The sequence below is a fragment of the Netta rufina genome (assembly GCF_964035555.1).
Source record: "Netta rufina genome assembly, chromosome: 5".
NCBI classification, from domain to species: Eukaryota; Metazoa; Chordata; class Aves; order Anseriformes; family Anatidae; genus Netta; species Netta rufina.
In genome coordinates, this window is record NC_140128.1 from 38,667,259 (window position 1) to 38,676,207 (window position 8,949).

Sequence of the window (8,949 nt, forward strand, 5' to 3'; positions counted from 1 at the left end):
ATTGGTTTTCCTCCAAGTTTTTAGGCTGTGTGCCCATTTCGTAGGGGAGTCAGAACAAGGGGTAGGACAGGACACCACACAGTATCCTGAGTGAACCTATCACTTGCAGGGAGAGTAAAACCAGAACCAAATTATGGAAAGGTAAAGAAATGTTTCATAGGGTAGGATTTTTCTGCCAACTGTCCCTCTGTATACATCTGAGAATCTTTATCAAGGCACTTGAGAGTGAACCAGCTGTCAACATGGAAACACAGGCATTTGCCTGAAATTCCCCATTGTTGCACTTAGACATTTCCCTTCCAGGGGCCGTGTCTGTGTGATTTAGTCTGAGTTGGCACTCTGCACAAGTGCCCCTGTAACACCCTTTCCTCCTCTGAAGATACTGCAGCAATGTGAAAATCTCCTTGGCTCTGGCCCTGCATCTCCACCAGCTGAGGAATGTAGGTAAGATTTTTTTTCCCCTTTACAGCAAGTGACCACTCCTTGGGTGGTGAAGTGACCTTCCCCCTCACCTAACTGCTGTGTGACTGCTATGAAGGCAGAAATGTGTGGACTGTTAGAATATTATAAGGCTCTTTCCATCTGGAAAAGGGAAGATGAGGATAAGACCACCTCCATTGCATATTTGCTGTCTTCATGGTGCTGTGGGCTGCAAGCAGCCAGGACTGAAAGGACTGAAAATTGTCTGTTTTAAGGCACTAAGACCTGAGTTGCATGGTTGGTTGTGAGTTGCTTAACTTCTTTAATTCACTTGTGCTCTTTTCTTTGAATGTCAAGGGCTATGATAGTCACAGGTGACAGCTGCGGTATGGGAGGTACTAGCTCAGAAACCACTCCCGCTGTATTTGTGTTTGGTCCTAAAACCTCAGTGAATGGGTTTATTGTTTTACAAGAGGAACTGTTTAGAGCCATCCTGGAGAACTTGCCCCTGACGGACCAAGAGCTTGGAGCAGCGGCGAGAGGGGCTCATTTGTAGCTGTCCTATAATCTGAGCCTGTCTTACTAATGCTGCTGGTGTGTGCGTGTGTGTGCATGTGTCCATCTGTCCACGAACCATGTTGTAGAAGTGGGATTACTGCACTGTACCATGTGGAAGGGAAAATGGTCCCTTGAGCTATAAATGTATTTTGTACAGGGAATCATGGAGAATGTGGTAGAATTTTGAATTCAAATTTGTAATAAATACCTCTAAATACCTATTCTTTCTAGCATTCTCTTTGGGGCTATATCTTGTTCCAGCTCCCCCATCCCAGTCTTTTCCTCGCATGCACAACTGAAGTTCTCCAATGGTGAATCTGACTAAGGGCAGCAGTGATCTACAAACCAGAACTCATTGCCAGCATCAGCTTTTAGCATGCAAATGTTGCTGGACTGCAGTTCCCGGAGGTCGGGCCTTGCTGCAGTCCAAGCGATGCGCTGATGAGCACAGTAGGAAGCGAAACTGGTACATTTGGCTGAGGATGAAGTGCTGTCTGTTGACGTGGATTTATTTCTCTATGGTAAAACTGTTAAATTGTAAGTATGTGTAATGCGTCCTGTTTAATGGGTGTATTCATCAGACTTCTGGTAGGTTGCCTTTAGACATTTAACTTGACAGATCGAGTAATTTTTTCAAGGAACCAACATTTTTCTATGAGTCATTCTTAGAGTGTGTAGTGTCCGTAACATCAGACTGATGACAGTTTTGTACAAATGAGGCCCTTGCTGTGAACTAAATGCAGAAATCTAATAAAACAATGTAAGAACATAATAAAACTGGAACGTTGTAAGTCTGAGCCAGGCTGTACGCCAGGCTGTAGTGACAGGGAAGTGTTTACTTTTAAGTACAGGATAGCAAGGGGTTGCCATTACCAACATAAAAGCAGAAGGTAGAAAAAATACAGCCGCCTTATTTGTGGCTACACACTGATGCCTAAATCATTGCTGGAGGAGAGCCAGCCAGTCTGTTTAGACATGGTCCAAGGGCTGTTGAAGTAAAGTCAGGACAGCTGGAAACTGGAGTATGACCTGCACAAGGTGATAAAATAGGCTGACAGATGGCTACTGGAAAGCCCTTGGATATTTTGTACTGTTTCAGAAAGTGTAAGTTGGTCTCTGGGTATTGCCTGATTTGGGCTGTTATCCTGGAAGGAAGGACTGCTAGTGCAGAAGCTGTTCTAGAGTGTAGGGAGATGACTGGAAGGAAGAGGAATGAAATGCTGTTCAGAGTATGCTGATTACAGCTGAAATAAAACTTACCACTGCCCTCTAAAACAATGGTTTCTTTCTTCAGGTGACTGAGCTCATGGAGGTGATGATTGATGCCATTTGCATAATGCCCCATACGTGGTTCTCATTACATCTTGTTCTGAATCTGCCAGGTTTCTGTGTCTCTAAATTACAGCCATTTTCCATTTCACGTTACTCAACAGGAATGAGGGTTTTCTTATATAACTTGGTATTTTCTCTTCATACAGATTTTTGTGCTCTGTCTTCAAGCTGCTGCTTAATCTTTTTGCTAACCAAATATAGAAACTTTTACTGCAGATTTTGAACTTGCATTCTCTGTCCCTCTGATTTCTGTGCCTATTTTCTCATTTTCTTCAGTTTACCCCCATGGTTTCCCAAACAGCATGCTGTCTTCAAACATCAGTCTCCCCAGTTCCATATGCTGAAATGAATTTTCATTGCTCCTACCACTATTTCCCGGTTTACATGTGGTTGTCTTAGACTTCAGAGTTGTCTTCTAATCTACCATCTCCAAACTGTAGTTCTGTCCCATGTAATGCATGATCTGGAAACAGAAAGTTTGTGCTCTATGAATGTGCATAGCCTACCAAGCATTACGATTACTGGAAAATGCTTTTTCCGTATTTACCATTCCTGCAGTCATTCTTTTATCTCCAGATTTCATCCAAAGCTTGTCATCCTGTTGTCTTGCAGCTGACGTCCTTGCAGCTGATAAAACTTGAGTTTCATTCATCCAACTCTTATTCACCATTGAGTTTTGGACGAGGTAGTTCTGGAGTACCCTTATTTCTCCACTGACCAGAAAGGGAGATTGTTCCTTGCCTAGGTGAACATGTCTGTGTTGGGCCAGCTGAGTCCTACCCTGGCTGTGTGCTCATCCCTTAAAATACTTTAGGGACAATAATTGTTTGGTTACAAGGTAGAGAAGGACACTAGCTGACAAATAGGTAGGAGATGGTTGAGATAGAACATGAAGGTACATGAAATGGTCCCTTAGTAAAACTTGAACTATGTGGTAACAATCCAAAAAAGCCAGTGCAGCTGAAGAAAGTGAATTTAAACAATTTGATAACTTCCAGGCAAAATCCCATGGGAAGCAAGTCTGATGAGAGATTTAGAATAAGGATAACAAGAGCACAAGCACAGACTGTCCACTTGCAAAACAAGGTCAGGAAGAGCCAAAGAAGCCAAAGATCAAAAGTTAAGTAGCAAGTTCTTAATTGACTTCAAATGCAAGAGAGAAGCAGATGAAGTGAAAACTGTTGGGTTACTAAGGGCTGCTGTGAAAGAGCTCTGTGGAGGAGGAAATAAAATAGGCTGCTTCACAAAAGGAGGACACAGTGAGGAATATCAAAGACAGCAAAGAACTGTCAGGAGGACATCAGTGGTATGAGATGGATAAAGAATTAGACCACTACTTGGCAAAGAGGGAAAGGTACGGATTAACAGATCACTGAGAAGTTGCACACCCATCTTCAAATGCTTTTATTACAAACGTCCTCCCGACTTTCTTATTATTTTGTCTGCGATGTTTTTTTGTCAGGCTTGTTGGTTTCTTCCTTACTTAATCATCCTGTTTGGCCTTTTTAAGCATGAGTGCATTTTTATACTCGGTCTCCTGAAGTTTCTGTTTATTCCAAGGATTATTAAAAAAAAAAAAAAAAAAAAAAAGAAAAACCACAACAACAATGTAAGTAGGTTGGAGATATCCTCAGGCAGCTCTTGTGGGACTCATGGGTGCAAGCTATCTGTGCCTGCTGATTTCAAGTCCTTATTGCTAATGGTTGCTGTTTAATATCCTACTTAGTTACTAATGGATTGGAAAGTGCTTTATCATGTGGCATAAGTATGTCAATCTCTTCAAGACAGAGCCAAAATGTTTATTCAACACAACACATTCTGACTGGGGATCAACAAAACTGTTCAGCAGAATTTCTTGCTGAACTGGGGGAATATTTTTGAGAGGGACACGAAACTGGGATGGCTCAGATAGGTGAAGGGACGGCCTGAAGCCGCCTCAAGAAAAGGATTGTACATGTAGCAGGAATAACACACGGAGTTTGCTTTGAAAGCAGATGGCAGAGTGCAGAGCTGAAAGGTGGTGATGCTAGCACAGCCTTGCTGTGAAAGAAGGGATGCAATTAAAGGCAAAATGTCTGTTTTAATAAATCACAGCAAAGGCACTGCTCTCAGAGAAAACTGCTGTAGGGCAAATGATTGAAGGAGAGACCCTGGTCAATAGTATCCATTTGGATTGCAAGAAGGAAGGAAAGAATGGAGTTGAGATCAGAGGAAAGGCAATCAATGAGCATTTCAGAGACTGGTACCAACAGCGCTTCTGATACGAGGCAAGACCAGTGGGGGAACTTCAGAGGAAGCCTCTTGGGAGGATAAAACATCCTCCCACCAGGCTTTTGCCATGACATGTCAGCAGCTGAAGATGATCCAAGCCAGTGTAAGGACAGCTTGGGGAAGCTCCAAGCCTGCAGGAGCCACGTAACCATGCTGACACTGCTTGCTAAGGGGCCGGGCGTGCTGGCAGAGGCTGCTTCTGGCCTGGTGGTGGGGGTAGCAACTGTGCTAAAGAGAGCACAAGGTGAATAACAACCAAGGTAAGGTCCATGCATCTGTAGCTGCCAGACCTGGTCTGGCATCCTCTTTCCTCTACAGGCAGGAATACTCAGGCTGGCAGCAATGTGTGGTCTCCTTTGGATTCTCTCCCAGCTTCTTGCCTTGTCAGCCTGTGGTTTGTTTTCACCTGTCTGCACAAAATTTTCCCCATCTGGGCCCTGGCAGGCCTAGGATGAACCTGTGGATGCTTACCACCAAAGGGACATCAAAAAAAAACACGTTTTCATTTTGTTCTGCTGTTGAATTCTCTCCCATACACTGTGCCTCCTCCCCCCTTAGCGCAAATCTTCAAGGTCGGTGGTGCTGCCCTGCTCTCCGTGCAGGCACCGTGGCAGTCAGCGAGCTCTGCAACTGTTGCCTTAATCATTTTATGGGTAAGATTATTCCCTCCTGCATCTCTTTTGCTTCTTGTTATGCAACAGCATTTTGTGATTTGCTTTGCCACTGAGCTGTGCTGCGTCGTGGCCTGAGGGGGTAGCTTCAGAAGCCTGCTGGAAACGTGGCATGGCTCCTGCTCCCACCTGAGGGTGGGGACGGGGGGCTGGGGCAAGGAAGAGACATCGTGGCCTGTGCTTTTGTGGCGGAGGAGAAGGGTGGAAAGGGGGCATTAGTCAAGCCCAGGAATCTGGCTCCAAGGCGAGCAGGAAGCCCGAAGCAACTAGATCAGAGGGGCATTATTCATGAGGACTCACGGATGTAGAATTGGAAATGAGCAGGAGTCCAAAGGGGGGATTTGGTTGTGTTCAAACAGCAGCTGAACAAAATCTGACCGTGTCACGGCAGCACACGCACAGCCATAACCCTAGGCCAGGCCCAGGTGGCCTCCCTGGGCAGGGAGATTTGTTCTCCAGGTGCCCTGGGCCCTGAGGGCAGGGCTGGGGGCTGGTGCTTGGAGCTTATTCCATGTCCTGTTGAACCATTTTATGAGACTTGGAAATTTCTTTCCCTATGGGTAAACTGAGGCACTGAACAAGTAAAGCACTTGGCAAGGGAAGTTGTGACTGTGTAGATTAGATTAATGAGATCCACCACAAATTTAAAACATAAGCATGTGGTTTCTGAAGCACACCAGGGCTTTATTGGAGGCCTGAGTGTTTCACTGGAAATCTGCCTCCACTTTCTTCAGTAGGCCTAGTGATGATTTCGGAGCAGCCTGTGCTGCTGACCTGGTGGCTCTTCACTCATGACAGCTTCGAGGAAAGTCTTGCAGAAATCCAAGGACATTTCAGAAAAGAGCTGAGCTGCCTGTCGAGGTGTATGGAGCCAAGGGAGCTGGGGACCAGCCGTGGCAGGAAACCCACAGGCTGTGGAAATGTTTGCAGTGCTCAACCTCCTGATGCATCCCTGGGCTTCTGTATGCCTGAAGGCTCACTAAATACTTGAACTTGAGGGAAGTTTGTTGTTTGCTCTTCCTTGTACCTCAGGGTCTCCCTGGACTCCACTCGTCCTGTCAGCAGCTCAGTGCTGTGGCAGCAGAAGGAGCTCCCCCCACAGCCACATGGCTCCTCTGCACACAAGGAGAAGCACCGTGCCTCCCCAGTCCTGGGTCCTCGCTTTTAAGCCATGCAAATGGCTTCTGGGTGTTTCTCACCCTTGAATTCTTCCTGTCTCCCACCTCAGATCCCTCCTTACAGCTCCCTCCTCCTGTGCTGGAAGACATAGGCTGTTTTAGGGGGAAAAAATGCTCTTGAGAGCCCCCTTAGCAGTGGGATAGGCAGCAGGGGAATGGCTTCTCTGTGGCATTTCCCTGCCCCTGGACGTGCCCGCATCCCGCCCAGAAGGAGCTGGTGTGGTGGTGGGAAGGAAAGAATTCCTTTTGGTTCTCAGCCTCTGCTGGGTTTAGTACTGGAGTGTGCTTTGGGTGCCCACAGGCGGGCAGGGTATCACCACCTCCCTGCCTGTGCCCCACATCTTCCACAGGAGAAGACTCAGTGGGTGTTGCTGCTGCTGTGGTCCCGTCTGCGCCCACAGCGAGGGCTCAGCCTGCAGCCACCATCTGTGGCACGGAGGGGAAGCTGGAGGCGAGCCACCATTTTCTATTGCCATCGTGGCTTCAGTGCTGCTGCCTGAAATGTCCTTTCCACTAGGACGAGCAGCTCGGCCTGCATTTCCTTGTTACTTTTGGCATGGCAGCTGGTGTGGTGCCTGCACAGAGCCGAGGAAAGGTGTCCTGTATCCCAGCCAGACTGCAGGGAGCCTCACTGCACTGTCTCCTTGTTCAGCCATCTTCCCCTCCTGCCCTTGCACCCTCTGTATCCATGCTGCTTGCATTCAGGAGCTGGTCACTCTTAACTACAACAGCCTGTTTTTTGGGTGCTTCTCTTCCTCTCTTGTCACCCAGCTCCGACTATACCCAAAATGGTGCTAGGCAGATACTCAGCCTAGGCTGTGCTCTGACTGCACACACATCCTTCCAGATGGGATGACGCTTCGTGCTTCTTGCTGGTGTGCTCCATCAGCAGCAAGATAGCTAAAGGTTCATGTTTGCATTGCCACTGCTGGGCTCGTGTTCGCTGCTCTGCTCAGATTAACCTGGTATTCCTGCTTCTGTCCTAGCTGCTCTTTCAGGATCCTTGCTGCTCCAGCAGTTGCAGTGATTTATTACTGGGCCGTGTTCCCTTTGCAACCAGATGGCCAAGACTCGGCTCTAAACATTAACTTGGAGACCAGAAGATGGTGCCAGCAGTGGGAAGCACTGAGGGTTGTCGCTTTGTGTGCTCCAGAAGCCCAGCTGTGATAAGTTGTGGCTTTTCCTCAGTGTTGCGTGGTCCTTATTTAGTCTTCATTTTACAGAAATTTAGAGGTGTAGAGATCATGTTTTTCAGGCATTTCTTAATGATTGTGAAAGATAAAATGCTGCAGTTTTAACAAAGAAAACGATGCTTGCATGTGTGTCTTACTGGGACCTGAGACTTTTGGCATCAATGAAGTCTTTTCTAGCAATGACATTCAAAGCACAGAAAACCTGGAACCACATTTTCCTCTGGCTCAGTATCCAGAGATCTGGAAGTATTTGTGGGACTCCATAGTTCCATCTAATGGCTCAATGTCTTTGAGTCTGTGGGACTCTTCAAGAGCCTGAATTTAGGTAGAGAGTTCTAGCTTCCTCTAACATACATGGACCTTTTCACATATAGCATCTTCTGGTCTACAGTGAGAACGTGGGGCCTGAGAAAACAGGTAATTTGTGCTGGCACTTCCAGAGATGCCTCCTGAGGCTTCTTGCTGCTGCTGCAGTCGGTGCTGTCAGGCTGGGTCTTTTGGAGAAAGACCCCTGGGAGGGGAGATGTGGCTGGGGCTGAGGATGTTGTATTGTGCCATTGAACCTGCCTCCTTCTGGGGCTGGATTTCAGTACTCTTGAGTGGAAGAGCCTCCTTTCTACACCCACTGAGCCAACGTGCTCCTGTTCTGGTCCCAGGCTGCCGTCTTCTCTCCTAATGACAAGAACTAAGCCTGATGGGTAGAAGCAGAACTTGTAATGCGATCAGCACCATCGTTACTCCAGAGCTGACTGCTGGTTTCGGTGCCATTTGCACTTTCATCTTGCTTTCATCCTTCTGCTACCCCCAGCTTGCGTGACTGCTCTGGCTGTCTGCTTTCTGCTGTGCCGCTTCAGCCCCTGGCTGCTCGCTCTTAAGTTTCCTTTGCGCTGCCTCCAGCCCTGGGCCAAATTAAACACCACATTTCCCTCTGAGCATCAGAGGGAAGAAGTTGGGTGTCCAGGAGCTGTGTGACAGAGCTGAGTTGCCTCCTCTCCTTAGCAGCATTGCCTGTCCGGCTGCCTCAGTCCCCCCTCCTTCAGAGGAGGCAGGGGGCGAGGGGGTCCCCGAGGGCGGGAGCAGCGCCCCCAGCCCCAATTCTCCTCAGGGCGGGCCGGGGTCGCTCCTTTTATCCTCCCCTTGCCCTGCCCGTGAGGTGCGAGCCGGGGGGCTCCCGGGGGGCTCCGTGGGGACGGTGCCGGGGCGGGGGGGACAGGGGCGGGGGGACCCGAGGTGAAGGGGGCCGTGGGGGCGGTGGGGAGGTGGCGGCGGAGCGAGGGGCGGGCGGAAAGGGGCAGCCCCCCCGGCGGGCCCTTCCCCGCCCCCGCC